Genomic DNA, 14,875 nt, shown 5'->3' with positions numbered 1-14,875 from the left:
GGGCACTCTCAATGGTACTAATACACCATCGTGGTTCAGGTTGCTACGGGGATTTAATTTCCATTTGTCTGGCATCTAGACTTAATGTCTCAGATACCTACATTGGAGAAGACATTACCTATTATCTAATCTAGTGGCTTAAATTTTTTTTGTAGCCATAGAATGTCTTCCTACCATGTCCATGAAATCTTACGTGAAACGTTAATACTTGAGTTATTAAAGACATACAGCAAGTTAAGGGGCAGAACTGGGAATCAGATATTGGTTCTAATTGATCCAAAGTCTGTGCTCTTAAACTTTGTGCCAGGCACTTCATGCTGACTTAGCAGTCATTTATGGAACTCCTGCTAGATTTCATGACTAGAAAAGCAGAACAGAAACCATACTTGTCCTCGCAGAGCTGACTTAGCAGTCATTTATGGAACTCCTGCTAGATTTCATGACTAGAAAAGCAGAACAGAAACCATACTTGTCCTCGCAGAGCCTTCTGTGAACTCAGGAAAGAAAAACGCTCATAATACAGAGCAATGCCTGAGCTAAATGATTAGCATTTTTAAGAAATGGTCAGCAAAGTCTGGGCACAGTTATCCATCCTTGTGCCTTGGCGAATGCAGGGGCTTGGGTGGGGAAGGGAGAAGATGCCCTAGAGTGGGTGGGAAGAGGGCCCCCTTTATTTTTTGCTCTCTGCTTCCCAGGGAGTTCCCCAATGGAAACTCTTACATTGCAGGTCTACTTTCAGCTTGGGCCAAGGCCTCTGGCTTCCGGTCAGCAAAAGCTTTGTGGTGCCACCTGTGGAGCTGTCCATCAACCCCCTGGCCAGCTGCAAGACTGATGTGCTCGTCACAGAAGACCCTGCAGATGTCAGGTAGGGAAGTCATCTCCAGTACCCCATGCCAAGGACTTTTTGGAGCCCTGGAAGTATCTTTGTTTCAGGATCACAGAAACTTTCGTGAAAAAGTGTTGTGATGTAGACAGCTGCCAGTTGATATAAACAACACTGACAAATACACTTCCAGACTCCTAAAAGTATCTTCAGTTGATGTGTTCATGTGTTTCAATGTTTTCCATTTTAGCATTATTGCTCTCTTTTGGCTTTAGAGATAATGTAAGGAGGCTAACATTATCTGGCTTATCGTGGAATCATCAGTTATCTTATCTTGTAAAAGAGCATTACTCTGCAACATGTTAGAGAGCCATGGAAGCAAAAGTTTCGAGATTGGGATGCTTTCCATTGTGACTCTGATACTGGGCATGGACTTTGAGCTAATTTATGTGTTCTAAATGTCCAGGTCAAATTTCTTTGTTCTTTACTCGTGAAAGGATGAATACAGCATCTCTCTGTATAGGTCTTGCACCTTGTAGCTAACTGCATAATAGACTTTCTCTACTGTGTTCTAATTAGTTGCTTACATCTCATTCTGTCCTATTATGTGGTGCAGTTCTCAAGGTCAAGGAAAAGAACTTATTTAGCTTTTTAATCCCCAGTTCCTAGTACATATTGGACATCTACTAAATGTTTATTGATTTAATTAAGTTGGTCGTCTTAGATCTGATCTTAGTGCTATTCTGGAGCTTTCTAGTGGAGGGTTTTTCCTGCAAATTTGATTAGGGGAAGCATTCTGGAAATTTTGATGTCACCAAAAATTGACTCCAGTGCTACTTTAATTCATGAACTAGAATTAAAACATTTCCACACTGTCTATTGGTGACTATGATTCTGCTACTCCATGGATAACTTTGGATCGTTCTGAATCACGTTCTTACTAGTGTATCTATGAATTCTTGATAGAAAGCTCCTAGAATCCAACTTTGCAATGTGTTTACTTCCAACTTGTCATCTTTTACTTGGAGGAATAAACATAACATCCTTTTTCAAGTTATTAATATTTTTCACAAAAAGTTGTTATAGATATATTAGGCTAACAAAGGGACAGTACTTAGGAAATAAAACATAATTACTAGGAACTAAGATGATCTTTTTATTTTTTTGAAGAGGTTTTTGCTATAGGGCGCGTGTACTCGCCAGCCAGCCAGAGAGAGACAGAGAGATAGAAAGCGAGAAATCACCCTCCAGGGGGGATGGCCACGTCGCAATCCCTTCTCCTCCATTCTCCTCTCAGGATCTTGGGCACGCACGCACATGTGCCCGGCATGAGTTTTAAGCCACCGGGTCTAGGATGCAAACCGTGGTCGACTACGTGGGAGTCTAGCGACATAACCACTACGCTAACTGCTGGTCCCCTAAGATGATCTTTCTTACTCTCTCTGTTTCACATACATACACAAATTGATTAATGGATGATTACCATTATTTTCATTTTTTTATAAAATTGAAGGGATACAATTTTTGTAAAGTATTTTACCAGCCAACTAAGTCCAGCTGGTCATTGAAAGAAGAGATAGAGGCTGAAGATGAAGGGAGTTTATTTCTGAAACTGGTTACAGGGAGTCAGTCAGCAAGTACCATCAACTGTATCAAAAAACCCAACATATTCTTAGTATTTATAGATACAAGATATAAGCATGGGTAAATCTTTCCCCACTACAATCAGTCAATCACTTTCTCCTGAGTAATTATCCTGATCCCTTCAAATACCTATTCCTGGTTTCTGATCTGACCATTCCTCAAACAGATATCCCTATGACTCTTAGATTGTTTTCATTAGAGTCCAGTCTTAATTTCAGAATGGCTCTAGTCCTACTAAACCTTAAACTGGTCATCTTCAGCATGTGCTAAGGTCTCTTTACATTACATATTTTAAAGATCGAAGGACCAACTGATTGAAAGGCCATTCTGAAAGAGACCCAACAACCTTGTCAGAACTGAAAGGTTTCTACTGGCTGTCCTCAGAGTTCTATACTGAAGACACTGTGTTTAAGATTTCAATGAAGGTACAGAAGATACTACTGTCAGACAGGCTGGTGGTAACCCTCTGTGGCTGGTTAGGGCTGGGTTAGAATTCCATTTTTACCATGTGTGAGAACTATCTGATCTCTGTTGAGTTTGATTCTCTAAGTTTTTATTACTTCGTCTGCAAAATAGGAATAACAATGCCTTCCTCACAGACAATAGTATCTCATATGGTAATAATAATAGCTCACGTCTACTGATCATTTATGTGCCAAATGCTTAACCAAAATTATTTTATTACATGTCTGTATCTACCCCATGAAGTGATTATATATTTATGTTCATTTTATTTATCCATCAATCAATCAGAAAGTAAATAACCTGAGGTGTGAAGATGATGCTTTCTATAGTATATGAAGAAGCCAGGTTTTAACCTCTGATCTGTGATGATAGATACAAGATTGCTATCATCAGCATCTGAAAGAATATGCACTATGTAGATCGAGTTTTTCAAGCTGCACTAATAACCCTTGTTTGACACGGCATTGCTCAGGCAAGCATATCATGAGCATTTAAAGAATTAATAAGTTTTAGTCAGATGGTGTGTTAGAAATTAAAAAGTAATAGATCATAATTATAGATAACCAATAATACTGCCATGGAATTACAACAGATTAGAGAAAAGACTGCATGGAAGAGCAGAGTCCAGAGGAAACAGAAAGTGAATGTTACAGCAGGATTGAAAAGGAAAACTTGAAGGTGCATTGCAAGTTGATTCTTTGATTTTTAGTATGTGTTAATTCTTGGAATAATATGAGAGACCTCCCACTATGAGAGGCAGAACAACTTAGCAGTCAGATGTAAACCTTTGGAGTGACTAAATTTAAAATAACCAATGATAAAGATATGTTAGTGAGGATATGGAGCAACTGGAACTTTTGTATCTTCATAGGGGGAATATAAATTAGTATGACCACTATGTAAACTGTTATCTACTAAAATTGGACATATGCCTGTTCTATATAATCCATCATTTCCACCTCTAAGAATATTCCTTATAGAAATGCATATATATGTACCACAAATAATTCTTACAAAAATACTAATGGTAGCACTCATTTTGATTGCCAAGGAGTTGGGATAAAAATACAAATGTCTATCAATAAAAATATAGGTAAATAAATTATAGAAATGATATAATAGAAAACTATTAAAGACAAAAATGATTGAACCCAACAACCACACACAACACCATGGACAAATCTTGCAAATATAATATTGAATTACAGAGTTCAAACACAAAAGAATATGTATTTTTATATAAAGATTTAAAACCTAGTTTTAGGGCCAGTCCTGTAGCCTAGTGATTAAGGGTACTAGACTCCACATGGATGACTGTGGAGAGATTGGGAAGATATATTCAAAGTGTTAAGAGAGAAGCAATTTCAGCCAAGAATACTGTACCCGACAAGATTATCTTTCAGGTGGGAAGAAAAGACAAGAATATTCTCAGATAAACAAAACCTGAAGGAATTTACCAGCACCAGACCAGATCTCCAAGAAGTTCTCAAGGGTGTGCTGTATCAGGAAAATTAAACACAGACACGTGGAAATAAGAGTCCAAAAACTAAGAAAGTGGCCAACTTAATCATAGGGACAAGTCTGGAGTTGAATATTATATCCCAGAATTTAATCAGGAAAATTGAACCAGAACAGAAGGTAAAAGTACATGAGACTGATAGGTTCATGCACCTACCATTTGAACAGAATCCTAACCTGTTTCCTGGCTTTAAACAAAGTTCCTTGGTGTTTCTTTGATTTAAGTTAAAACTGGTTTTCTTAGTAGTAATGAGTAAACTCACCATTGAAAGTAGTTAGGTTATGTAGGGAAAATTTTTTGTAATGTGCATGATTGAGTCACTATGCAGTGTGTACTGGATGGGAGATCACATTTTTGTGTGTTGTGATGATGCTTAGGGAAGGGATGTAAATTGAGTTACAAAAAAAAAGTTTCAGGAAAAAAATATATCTATTCAATGACTGCAGTAGGATATGTAGCCCCAGCTAGGTGCTACTTTATAGAACTTGTGTTCATGGAAATGTGTATGTCACCTGTGTTTGCTATGAGGGTATTTGGATTGATTAGGGTCTTTGGTGATTCAATAAAATGTGTGGGGAAAACGGTATAGAAAGCAAACATAGATACCAGAGATGGTTGGGAGGAGAGTGGGAGATGGCAGAGGGTAAGAGATAGGGAATCAAGGATGGGGTGAAAAAAGCAAAACATACAGAAAACAAGAAATGGAAGATCATTTGCTGACAATAACATGTTTGTTGATGTGCTTGACTGAGACAATATACAGTGTACTCTGGATGGAAAAATCTCATTTTGTATGCTGTAATGATGTACAGTGAATGAATGCAAATAAATAAATTGAAATAAAAAACAAACAAACAAACAAAAGAAGAATAGAGATTACCTTTGGATGATGGAGGGGATAATGCCCTAGAGGAGAGAGGAAGATACTTCTGTGATGCTAATGTAAGGGGTCTTCAAAAAACATCATGGAAAAAGTGGAATTAAAGTATGAGTATATTTTGACTCAAAAAGTTTTAAGAACTTATGTTTAGTTTCCATAATATGTATTTCCCATACATTTTTTGAGAGGTTTTTGCTATAGGGCACATGCATTCACCAGACAGACAGAAAGAGACAGAGAGACAGAAAGCAAGAAGTCACCCCCTGTGGGGATGGCCATGCTACAATCCCTTCTCCTCCATTCTTTTCTCAGGATCTTGGTCACGCACGCACACGCGCCTGGCGTGAGTTTTAAGCCACCGGGTCTGGGATGCAAACCACAGTCGACTACGTGGGAGTCCAGCGACATAGCCATTACACTAACTGCTGGTCCCTCATATTCTAGTATTGAAGGCTCACATCAATCCCTGTGTCTTGGTGTTTGGGGAAGACTTAAATGAGTACATAAATTTTAGTAGAGTATGCTAGATCTGTGGCTTTATGTAAGCAGAAATAGTTACAGAATAATTAAGATTTGAATATGGTATAGACAAAGAGTGCCTTGGAGGGTTGGAAAATAAAGAAGATATTCTTTCTTTTGAATTCATATTTACGCATTTTTTATGTAACTACATAAAAAGGTATTATCATAAGCCATTAAATATAAAATATAAAAAACTCATTTATATTATACTAAGAAAAAAACATAGTAAGACAGACATATACTCAAAACAAACTCAGTATCTCAATTTGGTAAAAAAAAATCTCAATGAAGCTGAAATGAACTGTTACTGAAAAATAAGAGTTCTTGTTCACAATAAGACAATACATTTCCGTCAGTAAAAGAAGATATTCTTGACCAAGAGAATTAGGCAAGATGTGTTCAGGAGAGAAAAAATTGGCAATTACCCATGAACTGAGGCTAAGTCTTGGCTGTGTGGCGTCTAAGGCAGGAGGGAGGTCTTTCAATTCTGAGAGGTTGAAGGGCAAAAGAAGAGAACTCTCCCCTGGGTGCCCCTATTCTCCAGCCTATCCCAGCAGGAAGCTGCTGAGAATGAGATTTTTAGCACTGAAGACAAGTAATGATGCCAGATGCAAAGGTGGAGGAACAGGCTCCAGCAAAACTGCATGCAGATTTCTTTCAATTCTGAAAAAAAAAATCCTACTGGGCCTCTCCTGTGTGCCAGGCTGTGTGCCAGGTACCATCAAAATACAGTGATCAATCAGGCCCACCTCTGCTTTCAGGAGTCTCACGGTGAAGCCAGAAGCATGGGACAAGACTGAGTTAAAAGGTGAAAGGAAAGATTCCATGGAGAGAGAAGCATGGAAACAACACTTTCTGCCCCATACTGGGCCTTCCTCACAATTTCACCTGGAGCTGGTTCTTCTTATAAGACACATGTGAGAATAGCTATTATAGCTAGAATAATAATCATCTGCAAAAACCCAGCGTTTGAAACCCCTCAGCGATTTTTCTATGATCTCAAATCAATGGAAATGAAATGGTGAAATACTGCTAATTCCCAAGCTATGTTGAAAAAAATAATGGGACATCAGAATGCAAGCTGGCATTGCTCACTTGGTGACAGTCTTCACATTGAATTAGTTCTGAATAGAATTAAGAGTGTCCCCTGGTTATTTTGGTCTTTCAGTTCCAAGCATGGAGAATGTACTGAACACCTTTGTATATACCTGGGTAAGTATTGGAGATATATAAACAGTAAGACAAGCATTTCAGTGTATTAAAGGAGGCAAAACTGCAAAGAGATGCCATATTTCATGAGCGTTAAAGAGGGTAGAGGGAAAGTTCAGGGCCAAAAAAGGGCACAAAGCCAAGTGGAAAAACCCACCCAGGGGTTAAATGAAAGGCCACACAGAAGAGAGAATCCCTGAGCCAAATTTTGAAGTATTGGATTATCAGGGAAAGTCAGGATCCATTTTTACATAGAAAAACAGAAAAGTATGTCATGACTTTCCAGGCAACCTAATATTATCAAGTACTCCCTGGTCACTGGTTTTCAAAGCGTGGTCCCTGGACCAGTAGCTTCGGCATCACTCAGAAACTTGTTAAAAATGCAAATTCTCAGACTCCATCTATAGTAGACTAATAACGACTCCCAGAGGTCTCAGAACCAATCCCTAGAACCTGTTATAAATGTTATAACATTTAACAATAATAAAACATGAAAATATAACATATGCATAATTTATGTTATAACCAATTATAAATGGTTATTTGGAAAAGAGGTCTTTGCAGATGTTATTAAGAATCTCAAAATGAGTTATTCTGGATTATCTGATGGGCCCAAAATAGCATAGCAAGTGCCCTTGTAAGAAAGAAGCAGAGGGAGATTTGACATACACAGAGGTGAAGGTGATGTGAAAATGGAGGTAGAGATTGTAGGGATGCAGTCATAAACCAAGTAATGCTAACTGCCCCCAGAAGCTGGAAAAGGCAAAGAAGAGGTTCTCCCAAGAGCCTGTAGAGAGAGTGTAGCCCTGCTGACTCTGGATTTGGGCCCAGTGATACTGATTTTGGACTTCTGGTTGATTTAAGCTATCTCAGTTTGTGGTAACTAGTTACAGCAGCCACAGAAAACTGATATACCTACTGACTCAGATATTTTGGACATGGGCACAGCCATCTGATTTAACAAGTCCACAGGTGATTCTAATGCCCACTGAAGTTTGTGTATATTAATGCACTGGGTAGAAAACAAGGACTAGATCACCTAGCTTAAATAGAAAACAATCTAGCCCTTGAAAACTCCAAGGTCGTAGTAATGGTTGGCAAAGCTGGATTTATTCACCTAGCTTAAATAGAAAACAATCTAGCCCCTGAAAACTCCAAGGTCGTAGTAACGGTTGGCATAGCTGGATTTATATGCTTCCAGTTATTGGGACTCAGTATTCCTGTCCTGTTTTATCCCTCATCTCTTCTCTGGGTTGACTTCCTTTCCAGGCACATCTCACCAACCATTTGAGGCTTGTGACCTCAGATTTGCCTCACCAGGTAAAGAGATGACCTCTTTCCCAATGGCTTAAGCGTTGGCACTGAGGAAGAGCAGCAGTAGCTCTTTATTATGTGGCACTGTTCCAAGTACTTGACTGAAATGAGCTCATTAAATCTTAATCCGTTGTTACCTCCTCTTTTTTTTTTTTGGAGAGGTTTTTGCTATAGGGCATGTGCACCAGAAAGACAGAGAAAGACAGAGAGATAGAAAGCGAGAAATCACCCCCCCCCCAGGGGGGATGGCCACACCGCAATCCCTTCTCCTCCATTCTCCTCTCGGGATCTTGGGCATGCACACATACACTCCCAGCATGAGTTTAAGCCACCGGGTCTGAGACTCGAATCGTGGGCGACTACTAACTGCTGGTCCCACCTCCTCTTACTGCATGGGGAAACTAAGACGCGGAGAGGTTATATAACTTGCTCAAGGTCACCCAGGCAGTAAGTGGCAGAGGCAGGATCTGAATCCTGACAGTCTGACTCTTGAGTCCATATTCCTCATTGCTAAGATATGATTTTCTGTTTTGTCCATTTGGGACATCTGCCAATATCTCCAATCAATGCCTCGAGAGACAAAGTGCTCTAATTGCTCTAATTAACTAGATGTGGGTCACCACCCCACCTTTGAAATGAGCAAGAGGGGAACATAACCACATGGACTGGGATTCCAGGTAAGGTAATTACACAGGGAATAATCAGGACAGAGAAAAAAGTGAATGTAGGACAAGAAAAAAACCACAAATGTTCTCTTTATGGACAAGGCACAGGAGCCTGAAGTGGCCTGCCCAGTGAGGGAACCCCAGTTCAATCAAGCAGGTGTAGGGGCAGGGAATTGAGAGAAGGATGAGAGGCAGAACATGCTTGCTCTTTCCTCCCCTCGCCTGTCTTGTTTCTCAGCTGTGGACTATCTGGACAGCAAAGTCAGCAAAGACTGAGGGCATCTGAAGGTAGTCTGTTCCCTGCACCAGGTCCCAGTGGCTGCTTATGTGGGAGTGCTCCAAATACTGGGGTCTGGCTGGGGCCCAGGCAGTACCTCTAGTCAGAATCAGTGTGTTCTGGAAATGTGTACTTTCTGAAAATGTGTACTTTCTGACTTAGTAAGGTAAAATCCTCAAAAAAATGCATGCTTGTTACTATATGATGGACATTCTGTTAGACTCTAGAATATAATGACCAGGCCTTGCTTAGTGAGACAGTCAGGAGCAAGCTGAGCTGCAGTGCTGGAAGTCACACAGCTGAGTGCAGGTTCGGATCCTTGGATCGGCCTGAAAATACACGGGGTGCATGCACGCAGCCCAAGACCCTGATGAGCTGGAAAACTGTGAGAAGGAAGAATGAGGTATGATGCGACCCTGTGGAAGGTGATTCTCTCTCCCTTTTTCTCTGGCATGTACATACTATGTTATTTTTATTTAAAAATGAACTTTATAAATAGAAATATCAGGAAGGGAAGGAGAGTTAGGAAAGAGCATAGACTTTGGATTCATATAGGCATGGATGTAAACCCCATTTCCACAATTTGCTACCTGAACTGCTTGGGCTGTCAGGACACCTGCCTGAACTTCAATGTCAGAACCTGGAGGATAGGGACGACCGTGTTTCCCGCATGTGGTCATGTGAAGCTTACATGATGTATACAGAGGACCTGGTGCAGCCCTTCACATGTAAATGGCACTTCATGAATGTGAAATTTGAGATGTAGTAGGAATTGTAGTTCAGGTAAAGAAACAGCCATATGACACAGATACGCTGTGACTGTGATCAGATGATAAGAAGATACAGTTCACAGTATAGGAGCCGTAAAGAGAAAGGATGTCTGTCTCCTCCCTCCAATCCTGTTAGGCATCAGGAAAGAGAGAATAAGAGGACGTGTGGGGTGAGCAGGAGCAGGGCTCAGCCAATTGCTGCTTTACATGGGGAACCTGGCTTAGGAAGAATCCAGGCAGGAGAGTTTGGAGGGAAGTCCCTTGATACAGGACACATATCACCAAATACTCAAGATGTCTTCCTCTTATTGGAGGTGTGTGCGCACACACACATGTGCACATGAGCACATGCATATACCTTGTGGACAACCTTGAAGTGTACATTCCCCCTTCTAGTGGGGATACTGATACAGGAGTGGGCTTCTCCAACCCTCATTAGGTAGACTTTCAAGTCTATCATGGTCCCCGCAACTTGCCCCTTCCTCAGTTCCTCACACAAATAGTCCTTTCCCAAAGAGCAAGTGAAATTCAGTTGAACCAGAGCCTGACTGCTGGGGTTCCAAGCCCAGTTCCACCACCTACCAGCTAAGTTACTTTAACTTTCTGAGCCTCAGTTTTCTATTTGTAAATGGGAAAGATATTTTAACGTTTATTTATTTGTTTCTTCCATAACAAAGAGAGACAGATACCCACACAGGTCCCTACACTGCAGTCTACTCCAGCCTCAGCCAGGGTCAAGGGCATATACACACAGGCCTGTCCAGGGACATTTCAGGCACTCAGGAGCTTCCCATGTGGCCTTGGCATCAGAGAGCATTGTGTTACCACAGAGCCAACGCAGGTAGCCAGGAATAAAAATTCATGCTATATCCTTAGATATTTCTGAGAATTGATTGAGATAACACATTTAAACTTTTAGCCTTATAGTCACTGGTAATAAGCCTTTATTTTATTTTTTTGAGTATAATTTATTTATTATTATTTTTAATTTGCTATAGGGCATAAGTGCTCACAAGAGAGAGACAGACAGAGAGAAAAAGTGAGAAGGCAAGCTGCCAGGTCTGGGACTCAAATCACAATCAGCCATATGGGGATCCAGCATCTTATTCACCACGCCACCTGCTGGTCCCAGAAAGCCTTGATTAAATGCTTACTTTATGTCTATGCCTAAGTCTTTTTTTCTTTTCTTTTCTTTTCTTTTTTTTTTTTAGAGAGATTTTTTGCTATAGGGCTTATGCACTTGCCAGATAGAGAGACAGAAAGCAAGAAATCACACCCCACCTCCTCCCAGGGAGGATGGCCACACTATAATACATTCTTCTCTATTCTCTTGGAATTTTAAGAGGCTGGGTCTGGGACTCAAACCACAGTCAACTACTTGGGAGTCCAGTGAAATAACCACTACGTCATCTGCTGGTCCCCCTTCTCTAAGTCTTTTACATGTATTATTCCTGATTTTTCACAACCTGTGGTGTAGTCACTGTTACGTACAGATGAACTAAGGCACAAAAACTTAAAATTATTTACTCATTGTAACCTGAGCAGTAAGTGGCAGCATCAGGATTTGAACCAGGTCGTTGGGTGACTGATTAGTAGATGTTGGCTCTTGCTGAGGCAAGGGGGTTCTCTGAAAGATGGAGAGATAATCTCTGAGGACTTTCTGTTTTTGCTTTTGTTCATCATTTGCTTTACTGAGTAGGTATGTTCTTTATGCAAGTCAAAATGGAATGTTAAATGGGAAGAGAAGTGTCCCTAGCACTCACAGCTGGGGTCATGGAACTTGGGTGTTAGTATTTGGCATGCACCACCATGGCCCCCCCTTTTTAGGGAAACGAGGCCCCTTTGATAAGCATTACTGTAAAGGCTTCCACGCTCCCTACCAGATGAATCTACTCTGCACCCACATTGCTCCACAATCTCCCTGCTAACTGTCACTCAGCCAGTGAGCCTGGAGACATCTATATTTCCCCCATTTTAGTTTAGTGATCATATTAAAAATGAAGTCTATTAGGATGAGTTTCTGCCCAGCCTCGATAAATCTCTTCAAACACCATTCAGGCCCAGATTTCTGTTAGTCTTCGCCATTGGGGAGGCTGTAGCCCCTAGTGACTATCAGTTCGGGTGGAGGGCTCAAGACACAGCCTCTGCTAAATGAAACTCAAATGGAGACTTTGGAATATAAATATTGAAGTGACCCAGGTTGGAAAAGGGGAACCAGTTAGCTAAGCTTCTATCTTACATGCAGGAGATGCTAAATTATTAAAACTTTAATAAATGTAATAATAAATATTTGATGTTGAATTATAGAAGGCTTTGCAGATACAGTGAAACTGAGAAACGACTTGTTATATCTGCATTAGAAGTTAAACACTTTTCAAATGGGACTTCTTTTGCTGAGACGGGTCCACAGATCTTTAAAGAGAGGGAGATGAAAGTATGATTTTTAGCAAGTATGCTGGGATGGGGTTCAGGATACCTAGGTTTGAGGCCTGACCTTATATTAAAGACAACAATAAGTGGTATTTTGGGCAGAGGCCTTCCACTCAGCTTCCTGTAAGTGAGCCTCAGAGCCATCTTCTGATGTCCAGGCTATTTTTATCTCCCATTTCACAGATGGAGAAAGCTGGCGTTCTACGGCCTTAAGCAGTGCAGCTGGTAAGGAGATGAATTAGAAGTGAAGCACAGACTTCTGATCTCAAGACATTTACTTATTCCATCCATCATGCTCCCGTGCCTCCTTCATTTGCTGCATAGAGGCCCTTTCTGCACTGTATTTATCAGGAGGGCTTGGGTCTGGGGAGACAGAGACCCATTCACATTAGCTAAATGACAGCTCAACTATCTTGAGATGATGTCATGGGCAAGTGAGAGATCAGTTCAGCCACTGGGATGATGGAGGTTGAGGGCATTGCATCACTTGAATTCTGTCTTTCTCTTACAAAACTTGGTGAAAGTTCTAGAAAAGCCACAGGGGAGATGCAGTACCCTTTTAGTGAGTACATCTAGGTGGGTGTTAAGTTACCAGAGCAGAGAGAGAGAATTCCATGGAGGCGTGGCCTTTAGTAAAGAACACGAACAGCTTATCATGTCCCTGGCATGGAAGGAAGTCAGGGGAATAAATGTCCCAATCTCACTCAGCCTCACCTACCAGATTTTCTGCTGGATTTTCCCGTTGACTGAAACCAGTGGAAAGCCATGAACAGAAGTGAGCCCACTGAGGCAGTCCATGGAAGCCAGCCTCCTAAGGATAAGCTGAGGGTGAACCCAAAGGAGCAGATGACAGAGACATAGTACAAACTCCAAGTCTCGCCATGCTGCTTTCAAAGTTTCCTCAGGCCCAGCCTGGTAGTGCCATTGGTAGCAGACTAAACAGCAATGCTGGAAGCCACATGGTCATAAGTGGTTTGTACCTCTTGGCTTGAGAATATATTAGGTGCATGAGCATGTGCCCAAGATCCTGACAAGCCAGAGGGCCAGGAGAGGGGATTACCAAATGATAAGACCCTGTCAGTGATACTTTTCTCTGTCATGTGGATGCACACACCCTCCATCATGAATAAAATAAATAAACTTAAATACATCTTCAAAAGGTCCACAGCTCTCCATCTTCGCTGAAACTCCCTGTCTCTGACCATTCTAAATAGGCTCACTGCTTTTCAGTTCTCATCCCAACCCACACACATACCCAGTCCAACCTCCACACAAAATGAGCCATGTCTAGTCCCTGCTTAAAACCACTAAAACCCTTCCCCCACCTCCAACTGTCTCAGAATAAAAAGCCAACTATTTTAGCTGGCACACATTAGCATTTTATAATCTAGCTACCATCCCCTCTGTGATTTCATCTGTCGTCATGTCCCCATTTGCTATTTTCTCAAAATCCCGTACATTTTCCTGTCTACTTGCTTTTGCCAGTTCTGTCCCTCGATCTGAAATGGCCTAACACTCACCCAGTACCCTATGTACCTGGCACTCCATGAGTCCTCATTCATCACAGCCTTGCTGAAGTGTCACTTCTTCTGAGCAGCCATTTGTGGGTGTGCCCTTTTTCTATCCATCAGAATTATAGCCCCCTCACTGCTTTGTTCATGCTTCTAGAATATTTCTTGCAGAATTATGACACAGTGCTTTTTGCAGTGCAGTTAATTGCAGACTCTGCCCTCACCTGGTAATCTCCCTTTACTTGAAATTCATGAATTGTATCTTTTCTTTTTTTTTTGAGAGTTTTTTTTTTTTCTATAGGAAATGTTCACCTGCTGTAGAGATAGACAGAAAATGAGAAATCACCCCCCAACACACACACACACACACACACACACACACACAGGGAGTATGGCCATTACACAATGCGTTCTCCATCCTCCTCTCAGGATCTTGAGCACACATTTGCACCCGATGTGAGTTTCAAGCCACTGGATCCGAGACTCAAACCGCTGAGAGTTCAGTAATGTAACCATTATGCCACCTGCTGGTCCCAATAGATTATATTTTAACTACTTTTGCATTCCTAGTTCTAAGCATAGTAAATATCTTAGAGAAAGGATACAGAACATTTTGATAAAATCAACCTGATATGTCTATGCTGGTATGATCAGGTAGATATTTTGATATTACCAATAAATTGCTCAACAAATACCTTTACACTATCTCCAACTATCACCCAATGCTTTCACATATAAATGCCTTCAAAATAGCCCTATACAAATTTCCTACAACACAGTATTGATTGTACTGTATTGTAACAGCTCCTGTTATCTCTATGTGGTTCCAAATAACACTAGTACTGT

The 14,875-nt window shown here is 40.8% G+C and overlaps 1 long non-coding RNA gene across 2 annotated transcripts in view; it reads right to left on the bottom strand.

Moving 5' to 3' along the window:
- Positions 1–14,125, bottom strand: part of LOC114006759 (uncharacterized) — a 28,810-nt gene extending 14,685 nt beyond the window's left edge. For both annotated transcript variants that reach the window (XR_003548440.1, XR_003548441.1), the window contains exon 1: positions 14,055–14,125. This is a non-coding gene — a long non-coding RNA (uncharacterized LOC114006759). The remainder of the gene's footprint in view (positions 1–14,054) is intronic.
- Positions 14,126–14,875: the final 750 nt, after the last annotated feature.

Source organism: Tupaia chinensis, unplaced genomic scaffold (genome assembly GCF_000334495.1).
Source record: "Tupaia chinensis unplaced genomic scaffold, TupChi_1.0 Scaffold000081_1, whole genome shotgun sequence".
NCBI lineage: Eukaryota > Metazoa > Chordata > Mammalia > Scandentia > Tupaiidae > Tupaia > Tupaia belangeri.
Note: the sequence above shows the minus strand (reverse complement) of the source record. Positions and strands in the feature narration are given on the sequence as shown.